General features: G+C 37.2%; 1 protein-coding gene across 30 annotated transcripts in view; it reads left to right on the forward strand.

Annotated features, from left to right (window-relative positions):
- The window catches only part of LOC145547098 (uncharacterized), a 745,699-nt gene that overhangs the window by 445,898 nt on the left and 272,478 nt on the right, over positions 1 to 27,323 (forward strand). The gene's annotated exons all lie outside the window — the stretch shown is intronic.

Below are 27,323 nucleotides of genomic sequence, written 5' to 3' on the forward strand. Positions count from 1 at the left end.
GCAATTTCTATCATCAGATTTTATTTTCTGTCTTTATGATTGTATTTCACTCATCACTAATTCCCTATTTCTCTTGGTTCTCATTAACTGGTTTCATTTATTTGTTTATTAGTCCATTGAGAAAGTGTGCTCTCAACATGTTTTGAACAGGAACAAGTTCATATTATTTACTCACCAAGCAATCATTAAGAAAGCATCCAGTATGTGCAAAGAAACATGCTAAGGACAGGCAAGTGTACAAGACTAAATAAGATAAAGCTACTGTCCTTAAGGATCTCAAACTGAGAAAATAGAAAAGTGCTCACACCTACAAATAACAAGAGGCAGATTCTGATTAATTTCATAATTGTCTCATCTTACAGTAATTGATTTCATAGACTCCAGTCTTGCCTTGCTTTACTGCATACCTCGTCCTGGAATCATATTGGTCTTTCAAAAAAATCTGATCATTGCTTGCCTTAAAATTCTTCATGGGCTGCCTTTTGTTGTCAAGAAAACTTCAAACTCCATAGCCTGATATTCAGTTGCTTTTCACAATTTGATCTTGGTTTAGATCTGTTGCCCTTCTTGCCCTCATCTCTTTCAAAACCCACCCCACTTTCTGTTTACTTATCTCCATCACAGAAACTACATTCTGTTTATTACTTCATCCTTAGCACCTACCAGTGCCTGGTTCATTGAAGCCAACTGATAAATATATATATTTTTTTATTAAGGGGAAAAGTGATGTATCTTTTAATATTGAATTCAAAGTTTTGGTATAAGATTCCATCCAAGCTATTCAACAGGTAACTGGAAATGTGGATTAATGCTTGACATAGAAACTGGGACCCATTATACACAGTTATTTGCCAATACATGATCCTTTAAAGTATAGTAATAAACAGGAAACCAAGAAGAGTGCTAGATGTTAAGTTAAACACAAACAAGGTTCTTTACTCCAAGACTTGTAAAAGAGTCTAATATGCTTTGGTAAGTTACCAAGAAAAAAGTATAACTTGTAGTATTTTCCAAATTTATTCAACAAAGGAGCACCTTTCTCACTGATTATTATTGGTTTATAAACATTTTGAAAGAGAGAGAGAAAGAAAGAAAGCAAACAAGAAGTGGTCAGAAGGTAGAAGGAGAACCAGGTAAGTGAAGCATCTTGAAAATAAAAGGATCAATTTTAAGAATAAATTGGTGTTCAGTAAATGGAATAATGTTGAAAGATCAAGGAGAAGTAGCCTGACATAAGTATTTCTAACAAAATAAAATATAACCAACTTGGAAAATGGAGTAGAATAGAAGAGAGTGAGAAAACGGTAAAAGAGAAGCAGGAACAAAAGGAAACAGTGTCATAGATGGGACAGCAGCTGTGGAACTGACTACAGCCATCCTGCACTGGCCCAGTAATATGAAGGAGATGATACCACCACTTTCAGCTTCCAGCTACATGAGCCACACAAAACTGAGCCAATTAAGATTGCAGTCTTAATTCATTCAGTACATAAAAATGCTGCCCAAAATAGAATTTGGATAATGGTTGTGCCTGTTAGGGTTATATAATTGATAGACTATAGTCCCATATTGAGTTTATTTATTTATTTTTGACAGCCTAATTCATTAGAAACAGGCACATTGAGTGTTTAACATTCCAGAATCATTTGCTCAGGGACAAATAACAAATGTGACCCCAGAGAGACTGCTGACTGCCAACATACCTGTACTTATTTTACATTCTGCATCTATTCACCCCTCTTCCATTCCATTTTATGTGTCATTTCTGTTTTATTTCACTTTTCCCCTTTAGAATCAGGCCTTTGGTGAGTCTCATTTTCTGCTTATTTTCCACCCTTCTTTATTCTCCCTTCTCTCTGACCAACAAATGCAGTATAGCAGACAGACTCATTCATCTCTAGAACCTTATCTAGGGGAGCATATGTTTCTTTTCTTTGAGGTCAGATTAACTATTCCGTATATGTAACACAAAGAAGAAATATGCATTGGCAGCAAATCCTGTTACGGTAAACCATCATTTCTGTCCACTATATTAAGCCAATTTAACATGCTTAAACATGCCTTTTGTCATAGACAACAAAAGCAAAAAGCAGCTGAATTCTGGTTAATAAATCATTTTCTGATGCAGAGAGACTGCTTGGGAAATATGAAGCCAGACATATAAGACTATTCTCTAAAGAATTTTAGTCATGAGTTCACTCAATTTCCTCATGATTAAAACTATTAATATTTTAACAAAAGACACTTAAAGGTGCAAGAGCAGTAACTAAATTTAAAAACAAACTCACTAAGTAGTAGAGACAGAAAACTTTTTATTTGCAGAAGGGTTTATGGGATAAATTATTATTCCACAGAGAAGAATAATGGGAAGATATTACTGAAGTATTTCATGAGGATATGAATTCCAAGAAATATTAGCTTCTATGTCTCCCCCCTAAAAAATCCCAAGCCTTCAATCTTTCTCTATTCGAGCTTCCATTTTTATTAATTTAAGTAAAATGCATTTATTCACGATTAACAGAGTTATAAAAGAGCTTCCCCGGTGGTTCAGCAATAAACAATCCACCTGCAATGCAGAAGCCACAGGAGATGTGGGTTTGATCCCTGGGTCGGAAATATACCCTGGGGGGAAGGATTGGCAACCCACTCTGGTATTCTTTCCTGGAGAATCCCACGGACAGAGGAACATGGCAGCTTACAGTCCATAGCATAGCAAAGACTCAGACATAACTAAAGCCACTTAGCATGAATGTATAGTAATAAGGCTAATGTGTTTTCTCCAAGAGTACATTATAAAGCACTTACCATAAAAGGCAAAATACCTCAACACCAAAAATGGGAAGAAAAAAACAAAAACAGAGAGAGAGAAAGAAAAGCAAACTTCTGGAGACTACTACATGTTCAGCTAAAATGGCCATCTATTATTGGACCACACACACACAAAGGCACTATAGCTATTATAGCAAAAACTTGTCAAATGCCAGTTCTTAATGATCACTGTCAGATATATGAGATGATAGCATAAACAGGACTAACTATTCACACTTCTGTATTAATTTTATTACACTATGAACAAAATTATTGATACTATATATTCATTGATGTTTGGTAAAACATGCATTCATTTCAGATAGAACATTTTCAGGTCTGGTGATATGTTTAGAAATACATCTTCAGGTGGTCTGGGAAGAATTTTTCTGGCTTGTTTTTTATTTCTCCTCCCACCCAGCTGGTATATGACTTTTAGAGTTTGGTCATGCTTCCAAAATGAGCAAACTCAGAGTAAAGGGGAGTAAAGCTTTTGAATACACAGGTGGCACTTATGCAGAATCTTCTGTTGCCATGTTTACTGATGAATGTAGGGGTGTGACAAACAGCCCTGGCCAGATAACATAGTCATCTCTAATCTCTGAAAATGACATTGTTTCCTAATAGATGAGTAACACTGCAAAATACCATCGCCCATATGGACACCTCGAGGAAAATTGGGTTGAGTGGCATTTAGGATGACATAACAAGCTGTTCCTTGAAAAGAGCTATCAATAGTTAGCAGAGACAAATAGCAAATCTCTGACTAGTGTATAGCTTACTACTGTCTCTATAACAACATGCTATATTTATATAAATGCTTTAGCCTTACAATAATTAGGTCCTTAACTTGGCTAAATGCGCTTGTAGTAACAAATGACACTTATGTGCCAGTTAATGTGCAAATGCTAAATATTCATTATCTCTTTTATGAGACTGTTGAGCTGATACAGCAAATTATTTAGCATGCCCTTCATGACTGTATTTTCATTAGCTTTATTAATGAAAAGAGTGCTACTTTGAAACACCTCTTTGAGGCCAGTTCTATTCCATACAATTATTACCTTTACTATCTTTTAAAGTATTTTAAAGTAAATATTTATTAAACACATACTATTCTGCAGGTATTGTTTTAAATGTTTTACTCATTTAATGTTACTCATATTAACAATAAAGCCATACAATTTTATTAGTATTTCCATCTTACAGATGTGGTAACTGGGAGCAAAGAAGTTGTTTACTAGATAATTACCCATGTGATGGGAGGCACAGACAGGACTTGCACCCTGGCATTCTGGGTGTTCTTAACCACTTTAATGCATCGCTTCTCTTAAAACCCTGGAATAGCTCACTTCTTAGATTTTTTTTTTTTTTTTGCAAAATTGTGAATGATATTGGGTAGGGAGATTTGTATTTTGGAAAGTACTATGCAAATAGTGGTGATTTATTCATCCATCCATCCATTCATTTATTCATTTACTCCTTTGTTCCACTAAAGAATGAAAGCATCAAAATCAGTAAAATGCTGTTTAATCAAACCTTTGTATTGCTTCAGATGCTAGATTGACTTCTTTCTTCCTGTCTAACAGCAAAGAGTGGTTAATACTGATTCCAACCTATTCATTTTCAAATTATACTTTGCTAATCCAAATATAATTTTACATTTGCAAGCTCTTTTCTGATCATTTTCTTAGATACTTTTGACATTTATCAATAAGATGCCCAGTTTAAATTGTTTTAATTTAACAGAAACTACTTCAGTTTCTCTCAAATTCCTGACAAAGCTTGGAAAATAAACCTCATTCATGAATCTAAATAAAATAATAACAACCTAAAATCACCTGGATGTATATAAATTTCAGTTTACCTCAGAAATGCATAGATAGTTTAGTATCAGGAAATACATCAGTATAATTAATTATACCATTATATTAAAGAAAAAAGTAATATTCATGAACAGTTCCTATGAATAGTGAGTTCCTACTCCACACACAATCAGATATATCCTTTTAATACATAATGCTTATCACATCACTCCTTCACTCAAAATTCTCTGATGACTTGCTACACATTTAGAATGAATTTCAAAGTCCTTACCATGTCCTTAAAAGGTTTTACTTGATGAGGTCCCAAATTATCCTGAGATTTCATCTCTTAACCACTCTCTATCTCATTCTTTGCTAGCTAAGACTCAACTCACCTGTACCCAATCAGGTCCTTTATACTTAAAGATCTTCTGCCTGAAAACCCTTTCCATTTTATTTTCATGTAATTTTGCCCTCTCATTTCATTCAAATTTTGTCTAGTAACACTCCACAGAGTGTTTATTGACACACATTAGAATATTAAAAATATAAACACAAAAGCAAGCAAAACATGGTAAAATACCTCTAATCGAGCACAGTAATGAGTCCCTTATACACATTTGACTTTTCATAATTTATATATTAAGGGAATGCACATAAATTTTAGTCCAGTCCAAATGATAAATATAAATTTTATGTCTTCCTAGATTAACAGACTCATTCTGGATAAGCAATAAAAATGTACATTTTGAAGTATACAGGTCTGCTCTATATGCCTCACATTTAATTCAGCCCAGACATCCATGCAGATCTGCAAAAATAATAAAGCAGAATGTTGAAATGAGCATCCACTTAGTTGAACAACATACTGCAAATAACCTAATGAAATGCACCCAACCTTCTTTCACAGCTGCACATAATACAACTGATACTTCTGCAAATATTATAAGCTTGTGTCCACTTGCCTCTATCCACAAAGGACAGATTTTCCGACTTTACAAAATTAATACAATGGACAAGCATCGGTATTTACAGTGCATTCACAGTGCAGCTGTACATTAAAATCTTCGGAATTATGCTTTCATAGGACATCAGAAGTCTAAGCCTTGGACCTCAGGATTCTAGTGTACTGTACATATAAGGATATCCTTTACTGATGCTGATTCCTGAACATACAATTTGGTTGAAAGATGTGAATAAAAATAGTTCTTTTTACAAAATTTGCTTGGTTGCTTGTGTGGATAGTTAGATTAATTATTTGTACAATGTAATAGCAGTTCTAAATTCTGTCACTGAGAAGTTGTTGACATGAATTGTTGCTCTCTTTTCCACTTGTGTATTTGGGTCAAACGAAGGGGTGCTGTTGTCATAGATAACTGAGTTTCTAGCTAGATCAACACATCTCGGGTTTTCTTATAACCGATGCAGAAAGAAAGAAAGATTAGTTTTGACAGCCCCCTAACCCGCCACGGACTTTCTTCATGTAAATTTAGATTCTCAACAGATTTCTTAGGGAAACTATGTTACAGCAAACCCCTAGATTTGAATATGTTCTTGAAGCGTCTCCCTAGGTCTTTGAAGTAATATAAATATGTGCTGACTCTGCCGTACATCAAACTTCAGAAATAAGCAGGAAAAAAAATAAAGAAGTGCTTACATTTGTGCGGAAAATGCAATGGCACCCCACTCCAGTACTCTTGCCTGGAAAATCCCATGGACGGACGAGCCTGGTAGGCTGCAGTCCATGGGGTCGCTAAGAGACACGACTGAGTGACTTCGCTTCCACTTTTCCCTTTCATGCACTGGAGAAGGAAATGGCAACCCACTCCAGTATTCTCGCCTGGAGAATCCCAGGGACGGGGGAGCCTGGTGGGCTGCCGTCTATGGGGTCGCACAGAGTCGGACACGACTGAAGCGACTTAGCAGCAGCAGCAGCAGCAGCTTACATTTGTGAGGGCACCTAATTTAAAAAAATTTATTTTTTCAGGTACCACTGAAAAGTGGTGCTTACTTTCTCAGTCCAATCAGATCACTGGGGCAGTGAGCCAGTGCCCACAGTGCCTTTTCCTACATTTGCATGAAGGGATTCTCTCCAATTACTATTGCGTGAGGAATGGAAAAAAAAAAAACAAAACCACAAAACTTAGGAAAGACTGATCTGTCATTTTGGAACAAACTGATTTTCATCTATGTTACAAAATATATATAGAAAACTAAAACTATATATATCCATACTCCTCCACATAATTTTAATAAATCTAGACAAGGAAAAGAATAAACCAATGCTGTCAAGTTCTAGAAAATCTCCTTTCTATACATTAATAAACATTTTAATAAATAGTTTAGTGAAAGAGGTAAATGTAGTATACAACATATCTTTAGACATAAAGTTATTCTCAGTGAACTATTTCTCTGAATTCTTCTGAGAATCCCTTTTTGCCTTTTGTTTTCTCCCTCTGTGGGCCTGAAATTCAAATGTCATGACACTAACATGATGTCATCATCCTAGGAGCAGAAAGTTAGAATCAAAGAAGCCTTCTTTTGTATAAGAAACTAATAAATTCCTATCTTGCTCTTATTACTGCCATTTAATAAAATATCTAATCAATCCTAAACCAACAAATAAAAACAGGTGGAGAGGGGAGGTAGAAGTCCCTTCTTGGGGCACAAACAGGAAGTCTTCTTTGTACTGACTGCTATGGCGAGTGTGTGAAAGATCCTATATACCTGCTCCCAGGGATTCCACCATGAGAAGAGAAATATGCTGGCTAAGAATATTGTTTCTTGTCTTGATATCTTTTTCCTAAAATGATCTTGAAGGTGCAATAACTTGAATTGACTTAAGATTTTTTTTTTGAATGATAAGCTAGAAACCAATTTCACATATGTCATTTTGGCTGTGAAGCAGAGATCAGGTGGTCTTAAAGATTTTTGTCTTTATACAGTTTGTCCCTAGCTGTTTTAGAAAAGTCAACAAATATCTTTGAAATGCATTTTATTTAATAACTTAGGATCGCATAGGGAAAAAAATTCACCTTTTCAAAGGCTTTGACCAATAGAAATGACATAGCAGTTTTTTAAACAATGAAGAAAAAGTACATTTGAAAAACAATTAGAATCATCTTTCAACCATTCATACAATATGATTTATCTTAGGAATCTTAAGCAAATAGCAAAAGGAAGTCATTCTTAAATTTTTTTTTTCTTTTCTGGTAAATTTGCTTTTTGAAATAGATGTTTCTTAAATGTTTAAGAGCCAGAATTACTAAAATACATTCAGTATGTGAAATATTTTACATTGTCTTCAGAGCAATGCTTAAACCTAAATACTATGCATAACATTAGCATTTACCATAGCTGATTCCCTGGTTTGTTTTGCCTTCATTCCACAATATATCTGTATTACACATATGTGAATACTCCAAATATAAATTTTCAAAATCTTCTGTAATGTAAAGAAATAGGAAACGCCTGTACATTTACAAATACAAGAGAATTATGGAAGATTTCACACTCCACAAGTAGTTCAAAAGCACTGATAAAACCAAAAGGGCAATTTGATAAGTTACCAACATGGTTTGCCCTCCCTTAAGTTTTAAAAATGTCTTTCTGCATATCTGGAAAGAAAAAATGCAAAGGATGTTCAGGGATCATCTTACAATTCTTTTCCAAATGCCATTCACCTTCTTGCCTAGAATAAAATTTCAGTGCAGAATTAACAGAGCCCCCTTGCTTAGGTTTAATTTGGATACCTTCACTCTTTAAGGAGCAAGACATTTTACACAGACAGTTAAAGATCCTGTTTGGAAAGCAGTTGGCAGGGGGATTCTTTCCCTCAGAGTTTTGAGTATTGAAGGAGTATCAGTGTCAAATCTAATTGCTCTGTGTTCCACGATTGATAGAGTTGAAGCCAACAAGTCCATAACATATCTCATCATTATAGCTTTCTCACTGTGGGGTTGATTGGTGCACCTGCCCATGTCAGACCAAGGGCCATCCAGATTTGTCTTTTTAGTCTCTCTGTTGCTCCTGCAGAGTAGAGCTGCCTCCTACCCTGAACATAAGTCTACCAATCATTTAGATGAAATATAGTTTCATGAAGAAATCAAAACAAGTTATGAAAACAAATTCATAAAGAAACCAGTATGACTAATTTTAAACATAATATAGGCAAAATAAAAACTGATCTTAACCATACATGGACATATATACCTATAAAGTGAGCATAGACTTAAACTGCAATCTGGAGAAAGGCATAAGCTGTAAGATAGGAATAACTGCAAACTACTAATAAACTCTGAGACATAGACTTGAATGCAACAGCACATCACAGGTAAAGAACATACACTAAGAAAAATGACAGCTCTAGTGGCTGCAGAACCAAATGTCATTGAAATACAAGCTTAGAAGTTCATAAGTTTAGTAATCTGAAATAAAAATGATAATCACTAAGTTTGTTCTGTATTCTTGGGGCTACGCCAGTTCAGATAACGTAAATCCTTTCAAAGGGAACTATTTTGAGAGAAGTACACTGATGTGAGTTGATCAACGTGTGATGAAACATTGAGATCATTTTCTCGTAGCATAGGAAAAATTGCCTATCAAGAGAATACCTTATGTTCAGATAATATAGTATGGTAAGTGCAAATACAGATACGCATGCATGAGTCTGTGTCTTGAGTCTGCATGTAGTGTATAAAAAACTACAAAATTAACATTCTATATCAAGATCTGTTGTTCATTTTCTCTATTGTGTCCTGCTTTTTGCAACCCCATGGACTGCAGCACACCAGGCTTCCCTGTCCTTAACCATCTCCCGGAGCTTGCTCAAACTCATGCCCATTGAGTCGGTGATGCCATCCAACCATCTTGTCCTCAGTTGTCCCCTTCTTCTCGTGCCTTCAATCTTTCCCAGCATCAGGATCTTTGCTAATGAGTCAACTCTTTGCATTAGGTGGCCAAAGTATTGGAGCTTCAACTACAGCATCAGTCCTTCCAATGAATATTCAGGATTGGTTTCCTTTAGGAATGACTGGTTTGATCTTCTTGTAGTCCAAGGGACTCTCAACAGTCTTCTCCAGCAACACAGTTAAAAAGCATCAATTCTTCGGTGCTCAACCTTCTTTATGGTCCAACTCTTACATCCATACATGACTACTGTGGAAAACCATAGCTTGGACTACACAGACCTTTGTCAGCAAAGTAATATGTCTGCTTTTTAATATGCTGTTTAGGTTTGTCATAGCTTTTCTTCCAAGGAGCAAGCATCTTTTAATTTTAATTTCATGGCTGCAGTCACCATCTGCAGTGATTTTGGAGCCCCCAAAAATAAAGTCAGCTACTGTTTCCATTGTTTCCCCATCTAGTTGCCATGAAGTGATGGGACCGGATGCCATGATCTTCATTTTTTGAATGTTGAGTTTTAAGCCAGCTTTTTCACTTTCCTCTTTCACTTTCATCGAGAGGCTCTTTAGTTGCTCTTTGCTTTCTGCCATAAGGGTGGTGTCATCTGCATATCTCCCAGTGATCTTGATTCCAGCTTATACTTCATCCAGCCCAGCATTTTGCATGATGTACTCTGCATAGAAGTTAAATAAGCAGTATGACAATATACAGCCTTGTCGTACTCCTTTCCCAATTTGGAACCAGTCTGTTTTTGTATGTCTGGTTCTAACTATTGCTTCTTGACCTACATACAGGTTTCTCAGGAGGCAAGTGAGGTGGTCTGGTATTCCCATCTCTTTAAGAATTTTCCACAGTTTGTTGTGATCCACACAGTCAAAGGCTTTAGCATATTCAATGAAGCAGAAGTAGATGGTTTTTTCTGGAATTCTCTTGCTTTTTCTATGATCTAATGGATGTTGGCAGTTTGATCTCTGGTATCAAGATCTGGAAGTGCATAATTAATAATTTCACAAATCTTATATAAATATTACTGTAAATGTGAAATAAATAAAGCACCTGAGCAAAATATATTTAGCACCTGAGCAAAAATATAGCACCTGAACAAACAACCTGAATGATTTTCAGCATAAAAATTCAGACTGAAAAAAAAAATCAGGAGGAACTAGAGTCTTACAGGTTTGTTTTTTTTTTTTTGGCTTGCAATCTTAATTTTAACGTCAACAATTAATCAACTTAACTCATCATGGTCAATTGGCTTTCCATCCCAAAGGCCACTATATAGGATGGCAGGAGATTTCCTCTTGGAAACTGTGCCAGTTTCACTGTGGAGCAGATGGCAAGTCAACTGGGTTTAGGTGGGTAGTCTAAATAATGCCATATTAAGTGACATCATCCTGCAGGAAGTCAATTTCATTGAACACTGGTTCCACCTTGATATACCACAAGGCTATCTACTTGCTCAGAAACTTAGGCAGTGATTGAGATATTCAAACAGTAAACTCCTGAAGATTAATTTCAAAACACCCCAGCTTCCAAGCAAAGTCCTGTCCTTTAACTGTTCAAACAGAGATGTGCATTGTGAATGAATTGTCCACGCTGTGAATGAACTATCGGTTTAACAGTTTAGAATGCATCTTTTCTACAGCATCAGACACACAGTCCATAACTTTTTATCAGGATGAAGAAAAAGTGATACTATATTCCCTTTACCTCCTGCAATATAGTTGGCTGTTGTTGTTCAGTCACTAAATTTTATCCAACTCTTTGCAACCCCATGGACTGCAGCACACCAGACCTCCCTGTCTGTCACTGTCTCCTGGAGTTTGCCCAAGTTTATGTCCATTGAGTCAGTGATGCTATCTTCCAATCATCTCTCCAACCACCAATAGTTGGCTAGAATAATGGCAAGTACTTCTATTATTTTACTGTGAAAGTAAAATGTAATAAAATTCCTCGTGTATAAAATTCCTAATGTATAAAATGTATAATGTATATTCCTAATGTATAAAATTCTCCATCAGTATTGTATTCTTACCAAATGAAAACATATCTTACATTCCATTCAGTCTAAATTCAGGCTAAATTTGGCATGAATTTGTTGTATATCCTTAGCAATAGCTTGGAGCAGAAATTATTTCCTCTTCTATTTTCCTGGAGATCTGACTTGTATTTAATTTTAGCTCAGCATCTCCACTTGTATACCAGAACATGAAATCTCACTGGTATTCAATTCTTCTGAATTGAAATAATGTCTTAGTCAACGAAATAACTTCCAGTAGGAAGTAGGTAACTGGCCCAGCCATGGCAGAGACAACAGCCAACAGCGTGCTCTGCCAGAGGCCCCTTCTCATCTGTCCTGGGTGGCTTCATTGTTATGCATGTTGATGGGCATAACAACGATCTTCTTGTCTAAACATTACAACACAAAAGAAGCAGGTCTATGCCTCTGAAATGAGGACTAAAGCTTTAGAATGTGGTGCCTTTGATAGCAAAAATTGTAGCCAGGCAATGTACATCCTTGAGCAATAGTACCCACTTGTTTTTGGCAGATTGTAATCAGTTTATAATGGTTTGTATTTTACCAGCTAAAGTAAATAGACTCATTGCCTTTCATCAACAGCTTTTACAATTATTTTAATGTCCAACTATTTCCTGATATTTTGAATAATATAACCAAGAGTTTCCCTGTTTTTTGTGCTTAAATTTTGTGGTATCATTAGGAAATGATTGTGAATTGAAGCCTTTTTTTTTCTTCTGTGAAGTGCACCTGAGTTCATATCATAAATTGTTAACACTTTTAGAGAGTAGAGAACCAAACATTCTTCATTGGCACCTTTGTCTTTGGGTTTAGCTTTAAAGTCCATCTCACATACACCTGCTGACCATGAGGAGCAGCCAAGATAGTCTGTTCAAAGTTCAGTTCTATAAAGCATTGCCTAGAAGCTAGGGCAGATGATAAGAAGTGATAAGCAATATTTCAGAGGATCTGTATTTTGCCCAGGATTACTATGTGATCCCAGGATATACGTGCCATGTATCTGTGTTTTGGTAACATTTCATTCAAATTTGTTTTCATGAAGAGGGCACAGAAAGCATGAACCCCTAAAAGTAAGATGATTATTTTGGTTTGTAAGTTTCATGATAAATTTTAGTTCCATCTTGTCCTCAACCCCCAATCGAGATTTATTTCTCTCCTTCTTTGCTTGTCCAAGGAGAAGTTAAGAAAACTACTGGAGGTGGGCAGATGCAGACACTCCAATAGGTACTTTGTTTAGGTCTTATTTCATTCTCACCACAACAACTTGAAAGAGTTAGCTCAATTTTATAGTTCAGAGAACATAGGCTACGGGGGTCTAGGTAACACTTCAAGACTCACAACTTGTAAGAGAGAGCCATGAGTCAACATTTGAATCCAAGTCTAAAAGACTTCATAGCCCTTCCTTTTTTTCACTGTTGATGAGTATGGCAAAGCAGTTTCCTGTCTCTTGATGCCAACTTCAATTGATTGGCAGTGGATTTCTGAAACTTCTTTGTCTTTAGAAAGATTCCGAGGTAAAGTTAAAACCCAAAAGAGACATGTAACAGGATCTAGGGATCTAGTAGTATTAACTGAGAAAATGGGGACGGGAGGAGTTTTGTCATAGGTGCCATGTACTTGACATGAAATCATTTGGTCCCTCAAGATCAGGCCTCTTCTCTGATCTGCAAGTTGGAAACCATTTTTGTATTTCTCCATAATTCCACTCAGAGTTGAAGTGACATTATGGTGGACCTTGCTATAATGCTAGTTTTGAAAACATATATTCATGCCAGTGAGATTGATTTATTAAGGAACATTTTGATCATCATGATCTTATGTGTAAGTTCATCAGTGAGAAAAGCTATGTGATGGGAAAAAACTGCCCTGCTGAATTAAGACCTATATGAGTGTATGTAACAAACACATGCACACACCTCAAATATTTAATAATTATCTCAGTTCATCCAGTGTGTTATAAGCCATACCTACCCACAGCTGCCATCACAAATTTCAGACTGATTTCAGATAACACTCCCTTTGCTATTTCACAATAACTCTCAGGCTACAGTCCTTCTAAAACCCCCTTCCAAGTAAACTTTAGGTCTCTGTCAAGGTAAAGTGTCATACAAATTACTTATATATTTCTTAACAATTTAAAATGTGTAAAACTGTTCTGACATTTTTATTAGATTCCGATCTTTTTAAAATGTCACTGAAGAAGTTTTTGAGTGTTGTGACTCTCACCCCATTGTTCCTATAAGTCCTATGATCTTGATCAGTGTTAAGAGCTTAGCTAAACCATTAACTATATTACTGTCTTGACATCCAGCATCTGTGTTACACGGCAAACAGCCTTCAGATACCGTGAAGTGACACTAGCCACACCCTCGGTAACATGCCCTAGATAGCCTTCAGTTTAGTTCAGTCACTCAGTTGTGTCCAACTCTTTGTGACCCCATGGACTGCAGCACATCAGGCCTCCCTATCCATCACCAACTCCCAGAGTTTACTCAAACTCATATCCATTGAGTCAGTGATGTCATCCAACCATCTCATCCTCTGCCATCCCCTTCTCCTCCCACCTTCAATCTTTCCCAGCATCAGGGTCTTTTCAAATGAGTCAGTCCTCATCAGGTGGCCAAAGTATTGGAGTTTTAGCCTCAGCATCAGTCCTTCCAATGAGTATTCAGGACTGATTTCCTTTAGGATGCACTGGTTAGATCTCCTTGCTGTCCAAGGAACTCTGAAGAGTCTTCTCCAACAACACAAGTTCAAAAGCATCAATTCTTTGTCACTCAGCTTTCTTTATAGTCCAACTCTCACATCCATACATGACTACTGGAAAAAATGATAGCTTTGAATAGATGGATCTTTGTTGGCAAAGTAATGTCTCTGCTTTTTAATAAGCTTTTTAGGTTGGTCATAGCTTTTCTACCAAGGAGCAAGCATCTTTTAATTTCATGGCTGCAGTCACCATCTGCAGTGATTTTGGAGCCCTCCAAAAATAAAGTCTGTCACCATTTCCACTGTTTCCCCATCTATTTGCCATGAAGTGATGGGACAAGATGCCATGATCTTAGTTTTCTGAATATTGAGTTTTAAGCCAAGTTTTTCACTCTCCTCTTTCACTTTCACTAAGAGGCTTTAATTTTTCTTCGCTTTCTACCATAAGGGTGCTGTTAACTGCATATCTGAGGTTACTGATATTTCTCCTGGCAATCTTGATTCCAGTGTGTGTTCATCCAGTCTAGCATTTCGCATGATGTACTCTGCGTATAAGTTAAATAAGCAGGGTGACAGTATACAGCCTTGACATACTCCTTCCCCGATTTGGAACCAGTCTGTTGTTCCATGTCCAGTTCTAACTGTTGTATCTAGACCTACATACAGATTTCTCAGGAGGCAGGTCAGGCGGTCTGGTATTCCCATCTTTTTAAGAATTTTTGATACTTTGTTGTGATCCACACAGTCAAAGGCTTTGGCATACTCAATAAAGCATAAGTAGATATTTTTCTGGAACTCTCTTGCTTTTTCGATGATCCAGTGGATGTTGGCAATTTGATCTCTGGTTCCTCTGCCTTTTCTAAAACAAGCTTGAACATGCAGCTTGGAAGTCCATGGTTTATGTACTGTTGAAGCCTGGCTTGGAGAATTTTGAGCATTAATTTACTAGTGTGTAAGTGAATGAAATTGTGGCCATTGCTGAGTTTTCCAAATTTGCTGGCATACTGAGTGCAGCACTTTCACAGCATCATCTTTTAGGATTTGAAATAGCTCAACTGGAATTCCATCACCTCCACTAGCTTTGTTCGTAGTGATGCTTCCTAAGGCCCACTTGACTTCTTATTCCAGGATGTCTGGCTCTAGGTGAATGATCACACCATCATGATTATCTGGGTCATGAAGATCTTTTTTGTATAGTTCTTCAGTGTATTCTTGCCACCTCTTCTTAATATCTTCTGCTTCTGTTAGGTCCATATTGTTTCTGTCCTTTATTGTGCCCATCTTCAAGGGAACATTTCATGCAAAGATGGGCTCAATAAAGGACAGAAATGGTATGGACCTAACAAAAGCAGAAGATATTAAGAAGAGGTAGCAAGAATACACAGAAGAACTGAACAAAAAAGTTCTTCATGACCCAGATAATCATGATGGTGTGATCACTCACCTAGAGCCAGAAATCCTGGAATGTGAAGTCAAGTGGGCCTTAGAAAGCATCACTATGAACAAAGCTAGTGGAGGTGATGGAATTCCACTTGAGCTATTTCAAATCCTCAAAGACAATGCTGTGAAAGTGCTGCACTCGAAATGCCAGCAAATCTGTAAAACTCAGCAGTGGATACAGGACTGGAAAAGGTCCGTTTTCATTCCAATCCCAAAGAAAGGCAATGCCAAAGAATGCTCAAACTACCGCACAATTGCACTCATCTCACACGCTAGTAAAGTAATGTTCAAAATTCTCCAAGCCAGGCTTCAGCAATACATGAACCGTGAACTTCCAGATATTCAAGCTGGTTTTAGAAAAGGCAGAGGAACCAGAGATCAAATTGCCAACATCTGCTGGATTTTCAAAAAAGCAAGGGAGTTCCAGAAAAACATCTATTTCTGCTTTATTGACTATGCCAAAGCCTTTGACTGTGTGGATCACAATAAACTGTGGAAAATTCTGAAAGAGATGGGAATACCAGACCATCTGACCTGTCTCTTGAGAAACCTGTATGCAGGTCAGGAAGCAATAGTTAGAACTGGACATGGAACAACAGACTGGTTCCAAATAGGAAAAGGAGTACATCAAGGCTGTATATTGTCACCCTGCTTATTTAACTTATGTGCAGAGTACATCATGAGAAACGCTGGGCTGGAAGAAGCACAAGCTGGAATGAAGATTGCCGGGAGAAATATCAATAACCTCAGATATGCGGATGACACCACCCTTATGGCAGAAAGTGAAGAAGAACTAAAGAGCTCTTGATGAAAGTGAAAGAGGAGAGTGAAAAAGTTGGCTTAAAGCTCAATGTCCAAAATACTAAGATCATGGCATCTGGTTCATCAGTTCATGGGAAATAGATGGGGAAACAGTGGAAACAGTGTCAGACTTTATTTTTGGGGGCTCCAAAATGACTGCTATGGTGATTGCAGCCATGAAATTAAAAGACACTTACTCCTTGGAAGAAAAGTTATGACCAACCTAGATAGCATACAGAGACATTACTTTGCCAACAAAGGTCCGTCTAGTCAAGGCTATGGTATTTCCAGTGGTCATGTATGAATGTGAGAGTTGGACAGTGAAGAAAGCTGAGCACTGAAGAATTGATGCTTTTGAACTGTGATGTTGGAGAAAACTCTTGAGAGTCTCTTGGACTGCAAGAAGATCCAACCAGTCCAATCTGAAGGAGGTCAGTCCTGGGTGGTCTTTGGAAGGACTGATGTTGAAGCTGAAACTCCAATACTTTGGCCACCTCATGCAAAGAGTTGACTCATTGGAAAAGACCCTAATGCTGGGTAGGATTGGGGGCAGGAGGAGAAGGGGACGACAGAGGATGAGATGGTTGGATGGCATCACTGATTCAATGTACGGGGGTTTGGGTAAACTCCAGGAGTTGGTGATGGACAGGGAGGCCTGGCGTGCTGCAATTCATGGGGTCACAAAGAGTCAGACACGACTGAGCGACTGAACTGAACTGAACTTGCATCAAAAGTTCCCTTGGTATGTCTAATTTTCTTGAAGAGATCTCTAGTATTTTCCATTGTATTGTTTTCCTCTATTTCTTTGCATTGAGCACTGAGGAAGGCTTTCTTATCTATCCTTGCTATTCTTTGGATCTCTGCATTCAAATGGGTATATCTTTCTTTTTCTCCTTTGCCTTTTGCTTCTCTTCTTTTCATAGCTGTTTACAAGTCCTCCTTAGAAAACCATTTTGCCTTTTTTCATTTCTTTTTCTTGGGGATGGTGTTGATCACCCTCTCCTGTTCAATGTCACAAACCTCCATCCATAGTTCTTCAGGCACTCTGTCTATCAAATCTAATCCCTTGAATCTATTTTTCACTTCCACTGTATAGTGATAAGGGATTTGATTTAAGTCATACTTGAATGGTAGCCTGCAGAGTCGCAAGTAAATGTATGTGCTGATATGACTCCCAGCATCTACCTTCATGATAAGCAGTCTCCCCACATCCCAGGGTCCTGCCTTATGCCTTGGATAAGTCTCCCCTTGGATAAGACCCCTTCAAAGCCAGTTTGGCCTTAGCCCTGGAATCCCAAAGCACTCTGGCCATGGATCCTAGTGAAGACATGTGTCCCATGTCCAGCTGTTCTCTCTGCCCACACTCTACCTTGATTTCACCATGAAGTCTCTGAGAAATGCCTTTTCCTCCCACAAGATCTGTGAGCAATACATTTCTCTGTTTCACTCTTTTTGGAGTCTTTTATTGAACCATAGCTTACCATCAGATGAAAAGTGAAACTGAAAGTCGCTCAGTCATGTCAGACTCTTTGCAACCCCATGGACTGTACAGGAGTCCAGGCCAGAATACTGGACTGGGTAGCCTTTCCCTTCTCTAGGGGATCTTCCCAACCCAGAGATCAAACCCAAGTCTTCTATATTGTGGGAAGATCCTTTACCAGATGAGCCACAAGGGAAGCCCAAGAATACTGGAGTAGTTAGCCTATCCCTTCTCCAGGGGATCTTCCTGACCCAGGAATCGAACCAGGGTCTCCTGCATTGCAGGTGGATTCTTTACCAACTGAGCTATCAGGGAAGTCCATTCTGATATCATCAGATACCCAGGGCTTTACTTAACAATTGTTAATTTAACAAAGTCACAATATTGAGAATCTTTATAGTGATTTTTCGGCCTATATATGTCTCATTATAGCATTACTTACTGTACCTAAAATAGCCAGATTAGATTTTGATAAGCAGACATTAAAAAAAAAATACACCTAGAAAGAATATTATTGATTCAGTGCCAAACCAAAAGTGGAACAGCAGGAATAGTGCCTCCTATGTAGAGACGGTGAAAGGAGGTCCATTGATCTGCTTTTTCTCATCATGATCCTAAACAGTGTTAGCAGTAAATTGCCTCTCTGTGAAAAGGATCTTTTGATAGTCAAAATTTTAAACAAGTTCTATAGTTACTGTTGAGTTTCACTAATGTACAAGTGAGTTTAACATTAGCACATTTTCGTTGTTTATCCTTTAATAAATATCATTTTCTTCATTAAAGTTATTTCAGGCAAATTCAAGTTATACAACTGGCTCTGACACATGTAGGCTCAACTATGCAAATATATTTCAAGTATAAATTCATAGGAATTCATTTTTTTTCACTTTTGGTGCAGTTCATTTATCTAATCCCTTGAAAAATTCTGTTTAATAAATTAGGTTAGAAATGAACATATTTTTGTGTTTATCTGTTTTGACAGAAATAAACCAACAGAGCAACAGTCCCTAGCCTTTTTGGCACCAGGGATTGGTTTCATGGAAGGCAGTTTTTCTGTGGACTGGAAGGGTGGGGGCTGTGTTTCAGGACGATTCAAGTGCATTACATTTATTGTGTACTTTATTTCTATTATTATTACATTGTGATATATAATGAAATAATTATACAACTCACCATAATGTGAGCAGTAAGGAGAAGCTGTAAATGCAGAAGAAGCTTCACTCACTAGCCCGCCACTCACTTCCTGCTGTGCAGCCCGGTTCCTAACAGGCCATGGACCAGTACCTCGTCTAGGGGTACTGCAATAGAGCACAGTAATTGTAAAAACAAACAAACAAAAAAATCCAATGCTTGAGTTCCTTCAGTTCCGTCAATCCATGCACGATGCTTCTGAAATAAACTTGGGTCTACTCACCCAGTGCACAGTAAAGCCAATCTACTGACACAGGTTTGTGGCAAAGCAAACTATAGCGTTTATTGGCTTTCCGAGAAGAATTTTTAAAGACAGTGAGGGAGAGGGTTACTCCTCTCTCAGAGTATAGAGTTGTGCTCTGCTTGTGTACCATTCTCTGAATGATTGATATTAAGGTAACAGGGTGGTATTTTGGGAGTCAATACCATCAACCTTCTGGTTCCAACTGGTCGGGGGTCTACATCCTAGTGGTCAGCAATTAATTTCTTCCACCTGGTAGGGATTTTTGTATCTGCAACAAAAGTCAAAGATATAACTCAATGATATATTCCTTGAGGAGGAACTAAGGGTCCTTGACTTTGTTTTATTTTTAAATTATTATTTTGTCTTGCTTGACTGTTTTCTCTTGATTCTGTATTTCTCTGATTAAATTTGCTCTTTGGAACTCTGGGAAGGTCTAGGAGGCTGACACTTTATTACAAATAAGAGGAAGGGGACATGGTTGAGGTGGGGGGTTGGCTTTGAGAAAGCCTGGCAGGGTTTTGCATGGCTTCAGCGTCAGCATTTGGAGGTTTATTTGTGTTTAAAATTAAAAAAAAAAAAAAATGAAAGAAAGGGCAAACTCTAAGTCATAATAATTTTTTTTTATTTGAGTAATAGGCAAAACAACGGCCCCTTCCCTAAGATGTCCATGTCAGAATTCTAGAATCTGTGAATACATTACCTTACTCAGCTAAAAGAACTTAGCAGATGTGATTGAATTAAGGACCTTGAGATGGGGTGGGCTCAATGTAATCACAAGGGCCCAAGAGGTGGGAGTGATATAATAGCTGGATTTGAAGAAAGAAGAGGGGCAACCTCTATAAATAGGAAAAGGTAAAGAAAGTCTCTCCCACAGCTTCCAGAAGGGACACAGCTCTGCCACCAGCTTGATTTTAGTCCCATGAAATCCATTTAGTATAATACTTCTGACCTCCAGAATTATAGGACAGTAAATTTGCATTGTCATTTAGTTTGTCATAATTAGTTACAGTAGCTATAGGAAACTGAAATTGTTAAGTACAATTTTAGCTCACACATGAAATATGTTAATAAATTTTAATAGCTTTAAAATTGAAAGTAATTCTTCTTAAATTATTATTTTTATTAATAAAGGACAAATAAAACTAATTATCAAATGCTACATAACTATTACTGAAAACAATTTTGTTACAGAGAAAGGAGCGATGTTAAAAATATGTTAAGTATGCTAGGTCCATCATAGCACTGGTGCTAAAGGTCAAGAATTAAGTTGACTTTTCCCCATTTTATCATATTTATTTGTTACCTGCTCTGATTTATTAATTTTAATGTCTTTTTTTCTATCTTATCTTCTCCACTTGTAACCCTAACTGACTGGTTAAACACAATTTTTAAAAGTTTGCATCAATATATTTATACTACAAGAAGAAAAGGAAAATAGATAAATTGCTTTCATAAAATGAACCACACAATTATTTCTTTGAGGGTAGAGACCACACCTTATTCTTCCTTCCTCCCAGCATTTGACGCAAGACCTAACATATAACAGAACACCCCATGAAATTTGATTAATAAATTAATGATAAAAAGCAAAGGTGTGTGTTTTGAATGTCCTCACTCCCCAAATACTGTTGTCCACCAGGCTCCTCTGTCCGTGGGATTCTGCAGGCAAGGATACTGGAGTGGGTTGCAATTACCTTCTCCAATATAACTTTTAGGTGTCTTTTAACATTCTGCTTCAAAGCTATATATGTTTACCAAAATTTTCCCAGGTACCCTCCACTCAGAATTAAGTTCTTTCTTCCCTAATTCTTAAGGCCTATTTGTATCACTGTATAAGGATCTTATTATGGTGTGCCACATTTTAAATTTAATTATATATGATTTTTATTTCCTCTGCCAAATTATATGATCTTAATGGTTAAGGACATGCAGTTTATTAATAACTGTGATCACCATAGGACCCATAGAATAATTTTCATATTTACATTATCAATAAATCATTGCTCAATTTCAGCTGAAAGCACCATCTCATCATTACCTATTTCATTCTGTCAGATCATACTTTTAAAGGTCTAAGAGTGTCAAACATCTTCTCATATACTCTAACAACCATGCATAGTAAGATCATAACTTTCCATCATTACCTTTACTTATTTTACACTATAATGTATCAAATGAAGAAATTTCCTCCAGGGAATGGATTCAATTTACTTGAATTAGTTATTATATCAGCCATTATTTGAGATTTCAATATATGTTACATGTACTTATTCATGGCCCTGGATATAAATGAGTTATTTTTCCTTTCCTTACTGAAACCATATAGTTAAAATGAGTATTTTTGATACAAATGCATTTCAATACATTTGCAAAATATTTTCCTTCCTCCTCTTTCTCTCTCTAAACCTTCCCCTTACCCCTGCCCACATTATATTACTGTACATCATATTCTTATTTTCTCCGTAAGTGACCTACTGAGATTTATGGAGACTAAATGTCAATGACTTTAATGTTAATAAAAGATTTGATGTAAAACTGCATTTGCAATTTGATCCCCACAGTCTTTCCTGGAAACTAAAATAATCTGGGCTTCAACCTTACCTCTTCATGTATAAAGGGGAGCAGATAGCTGGAACTTCAGGCAAATCGACTTTTTTTTTCCCCGGCTTCCAAGACTCCCCAAGCTCAAAACCACTACCACTGCCTGTTTGTGGCACTAACATTATTATGGCAAAGGGCTCCAGGGAACAGCAAATTTTCCAAAGTCTGGTGAAAAAAATCAACAGAAAACCTGTCCAAAAGAAGAGTATTCAGCTTAACTCTCTAATATTCCTATCACAAAAAATCCACATTGTAGTATCTCAGACAAACCAAGTCCAAGATGTTTTACAAGTAAATGCTGAATTTTTAGGAAATAGCAACATGAAAAAAAATGGGAAAAATGAATTTGGCTGGAGGATCTTGAGGAAAAGATAAAATCCTCTCTAGGATGAGGATACTCTCTGAAGAAAATAGTCTCAATGAAATGCAAAAAAATCTTATCATTAACAAATGTAATATTATATTTGTACATATATCTTCTTACAAAGTTTGTGGCTAAAGGGTATGGTTTCATAGACCTAGGATTCAAATATTTCAGATGACGTTTGTAGATATTTTTCTAACACATGAGAAATAAGACATTCTGAGACAAGTTGATTATAGAGAAAACATCTCCACATCTTTCTCCAATAGTCAGAGTGGGAAGGGAAGTAGTAGCAGAGAGATAATGAAAGAGAATATACTTTTAAAATACAGACTGTGGTGTGCTGGAGCCAGCTCACACTGGTTCATGAACGTTAAGGTAATTCTGTAAATACTAAGGAATTATTATAATCATTACTATTTTTGGTCACACCATGCAGTGAGTGGGATCTTAGTTCCCTGACCAGGGATGGAACCCGTGCCATCTGCAGTGGAAGCTCAGAATCTTAACTGTTGGACCACTGGAGAAGTCCCAAAGGAATTCTCTTAAGCCATTCATAGCTCAAAATTGTCCACAGTGGAGGTATTTTCACCACAGAAATAATTTATGCATAATTATTTAGCACATATTAATTTATGGAACATTATTTAGCATAGTTTGAGCTATTTTACATACTTGGAAGACGAATGTATATATTTAACTAGTTTAAATTAGCTTATTTCGAGTTGGCTCTCATTACAGAGGTTTTACTGCATAGGTTGATAGTTGTTTTGTAATTGCTATCATGTTGTTTCCTGTGCCTATGTTTTATTTCCTCAACTAGCTTCTAAGGGCCTCATAATCAGGAACCATATTTTCTATTTTATATTCCTATCTAAAAGACCTGTGTGCACTACTAGCTGTAAGATTACACAATGAATGTTTAATTTATGTTGGATAATTGGGAACATATTAAAAAAAAACCAGTTACTAATATTCTCAAGAGGCAAATACATATGATATTATTTTGTGCATCTTCAGTCAACTTAGTTTCAAAAGCAATACCGTTAAGAAAAATGTACTTTGTTATCGTAGTAGGTATAAACATACAGACATAACCTCTTTGGTAGATATCATTCTCCATCTTACTAGCAAGGCTGATATTTTGTCTTTTTGACAATTTTCTCTGCTAATCCCCAGGGATGGTGCTTTGCTGTACTTGTTTATCAATAAGTGTTCAGTAAATAACATATTGGTTCTCTCTTAATAGTCATAACAAGAACAAGAAATCAAATTTCTTAGTTACTAAGTTTACATGGGGCTTCTACCAGTGGCTCAGCAGTAAAGAATATGCCTGCAGTGCAGGAGCTGCAGGAGGCGCAGGTTCAATCCCTGGATCAGGAAGATCCCCTGGCAGAGAGGAGGAGGAAATGGCAACCTACTCCAGTATTCTTGCCAGGAGAATCCTATGGACAGAGGAGCCTGAGGGACTACAGTCCATGGGGTCGCAAAGAGTCAGACATGACTGAAGTGACTTAGCATACACGCACAAGCTTACACAGGCCAGTTTCTGTGTTCTGTTATAGTTTCTAGTCGCTTACTACTAGATCTGAAAAATGATAATGATATCTGCAAGATATTTTGCAATTCAGTTCAGTTCAGTTCAGTTCAGTTCAGTCGCTCAGTCGTGTCCGACTCTTTGTGACCCCATGAATTGCAGCACGCCAGGCCTCCTTGTCCATCACCAACTCCTAGAGTTTACCCAAACTCATGTCCATTGAGTCAGTGATGCCATCCAACCATCACATCCTCTGTCGTCCCCTTCTCCTCCTGCCCCCAATCCTTCCCAGAATTATGGTCTTTTCCAATGAGTCAACTCTTTGCATGAGGTGGCCACAGTATTGGAGTTTCAGCTTCAACATCAGTCCTTCCAATGACCACCCAGGACTGATCTCCTTTAGGATGGATTGATTGGATCTTCTTGCAGTCCAAGGGACTCTCAAGAGTCTTCTCCAACACCACAGTTCAAAAGCATCAATTCTGTGGCGCTCAGCTTTCTTCACCGTCCAACTGTCACATCCATACATGACCACTGGAAAAACCATAGCCTTGACTAGACGGACTTTTGTAATTAGCAAGCTATTTTTCGCTTTAACAACTTATTGATTCTGTTGGACTTTCTATGTAGATAATCATGTCATCTGAAAATAAGAAATATTTTCTAGTCCATTTATATTTTAGCTAGGATCTCCAAACTTGTATATTATATTTTGGCTAAGTTTAAAATCAGTATCACAGCTTTTCTTTAATCAATAATTTCCTGGTATATCTTATTTGATCCTTGGCTTCATTCTTTGCCCTGAACAGCTTCTTTCAGGTAAAATCACTTAGACAAAGAGTGATGAGAAGAAAATTCTTAGGAGCTACTCCCCCTTATTAGCTCTAGATACTATGAGCTCTCTACCACAGCTGGACCCCTGTCTGTACTGGTGTTACCCTGCAACCTCTGATTGGCTTCACTGTGGTGTCTCTGGTTTTTCTTTCCTAGAATAGTGCAAATAAAGGTAATTATCCCCCCATGCTTAAGTAGGGGAGTGAGAAAGGCACAACTATAAAGCTCTTGCCTGCTTTAAAACATCGAATTCTTCTCTGACCTCAACTCGCAATATCCCCATTATAGATGTGACCCTAATGTCTTCTCTCTCCCCAGGAGGTTATTTCCATTTGTCTTAGGTTATTGAATCATTCTTAAAAGATCCTAACTTTGTATCACTGAATATACTTGACACTTTCCCTAAAGGCTTAATAACATTTAACTAAGGTCTAGAAATAACCTTTAAAATACTGTTTATAAGGATGTCACCAGGAATTCACTAAAGACTTGCACTTAAAATACTTTTATTAGTAATGTAAAAAGATAGTAAACACAGAAAAGAAGAGCTTGGGAGAAATGGGTGAAGAGAAAGAACAATCTTTTATCAAAGACGTATTGTGGATAAAACTTCTAGATAATACCTTAAGGGGAAAAAAATGGAGGAGAGTAACGACAATAGGACATAAAAGATTTTTAGCCAAGTTACCCTGTCATTGTCCTTCAAATGTTGAATGTTTCCCACACTGTTTATGCAGAATTGTAGTTTTGCTACTACTGCATTTATACCAAGTTGGACAGTTATTATATGAAAGATTAATCTTCTAATAATTTTTCTCTTGTATCTGCCAAACAAAAGGCAGGAGACACCTTGAGTATTCCTCAATGGGGCACCATTTAATGATCATTGTTATGCTAACAGAAAGATTTGGAAAATTGGGATCTCTGATATGATTTGATGCTTACCTATTTATCTAAATTACTTAATATATTTCTGGAAAAATAAAATCAGTGAACAAGAGATGGAAAAGATAGCAGAGTAGAAATACCCTGAACTCATTTTCTCCAAAGGACACACCAAAATCTATTTAGAAAACAGCTATCTACGAGAACAACCTGAAGGCTAGCACAAAAGGTTTTCCACAGCTAAAGACATAAAGAAGGATCCACGAGAGATGGGGAGGATGACAACACACACAGGTATAGGCTAAACAGTATGTTGGTAAACAACCAATGAGTCACTGAAGAAATCAAAAAAGAAAAAAGAAAAAAAAAATGGAGGTAGGGATTCCCTGGTGGCTCAGTGGTAAAGAATCTGCTTGCCAGTGCATGAGACACAGATTCAATCCCTTGTCAAGGAAGATCCCACATGCCCTGGAGCACCTAAGCCTGTGTGCCACAACTGTTGAACCTGTGTTCTCGAACCCAGGAGCGGCACCTACTGGAGCCCCAAGCACTTAGAGCCTGTGCTACACCACGAGAGAAGCCACCACGATAAGTCCGTGCACCACAGTGAAGAGTAGCCCCCACTCTTGGCAACCACAGGAAAGTCTACCCAGTCATGGAGACCTATTACAGCCAAAAACCAATAAATAATTAAAAAAAAATAACCCTGTAGGTAAATGAAAATGGAAACACAGTAACCAAGAAATGTATGGGAGGCAGCAAAGCAGTTCTAAGGGTAAAGTTTATAGCAATAAAGCCTACCTTATGAAACAAAAATTTCAAATAACCTAACCTTTGTACCTAAAGGAACTTAAAAAAAAAAACCAAAGTTAATACAAGGAAAGTAATAATAAAGGTCACTGGGGAAACAAATGAAATAAAGAGTAAATGACAAGAGAAAGGATCAATGAAACTAAGAACTGGTTCTTTGAAAGGATACAAAAAATTGATACACTTTTAACCAGACTCATCAAGAGCAAGAGAGGGGTCCCAAGTCAAAAAAATCAGAAATGAAAAAAAGAAGTTACAACCCACACCACAGAGATACAAAGGATCATCAGAGAGTACACTGAGTTCTTAGTCACTCAGTCTCTTAGTCACTCAGTTGTATCTGACTTTTTGAAACCCCATGAACTGTAGCCCACCAGGCTCCTCTGTCCATGGAATTTTCCAAGCAAGAGTACTGCAGTGGGTTGCCATTTCCTACTCCAGGGGATCTTCCAGATCCAGGGATCAAACCCACATCTCTTGCATTTCCTGCTTTGGCAGGTAGATTCTTTATCACTGTACTACCTGAGAAGCCCCCAGAGAGTACCATAAACCATTACATATCAATAAAATTGACAGCCTTAGAAGAAACAGATAAATTGCTAGAAATTAAAAATTTCCCAATACTGAATCATGAAGAATCAGAAAATATGAATAGACTGATTACCAGTAATGAAATTGAATCCGCATTTAATAAAACAAACAAATGCATGACTCTCAGCAAACAGATGGCTTCAGGGGTGAATACTATCAAATAGTTAAAGACGAGTTAACACCTATTTTTCTCAAACTATTCTAAGGAATTGAAGAGGAAGGAATGCTTCCAAACTCATTCTCTGAGGCCAGCATAACCCTGATACCAAAACCAGAAAAAGAG

This window comes from Giraffa tippelskirchi, chromosome 1, assembly GCF_054371585.1.
Source record: "Giraffa tippelskirchi isolate mGirTip1 chromosome 1, T2T-mGirTip1v1.2.pri, whole genome shotgun sequence".
Taxonomy (NCBI): Eukaryota; Metazoa; Chordata; class Mammalia; order Artiodactyla; family Giraffidae; genus Giraffa; species Giraffa tippelskirchi.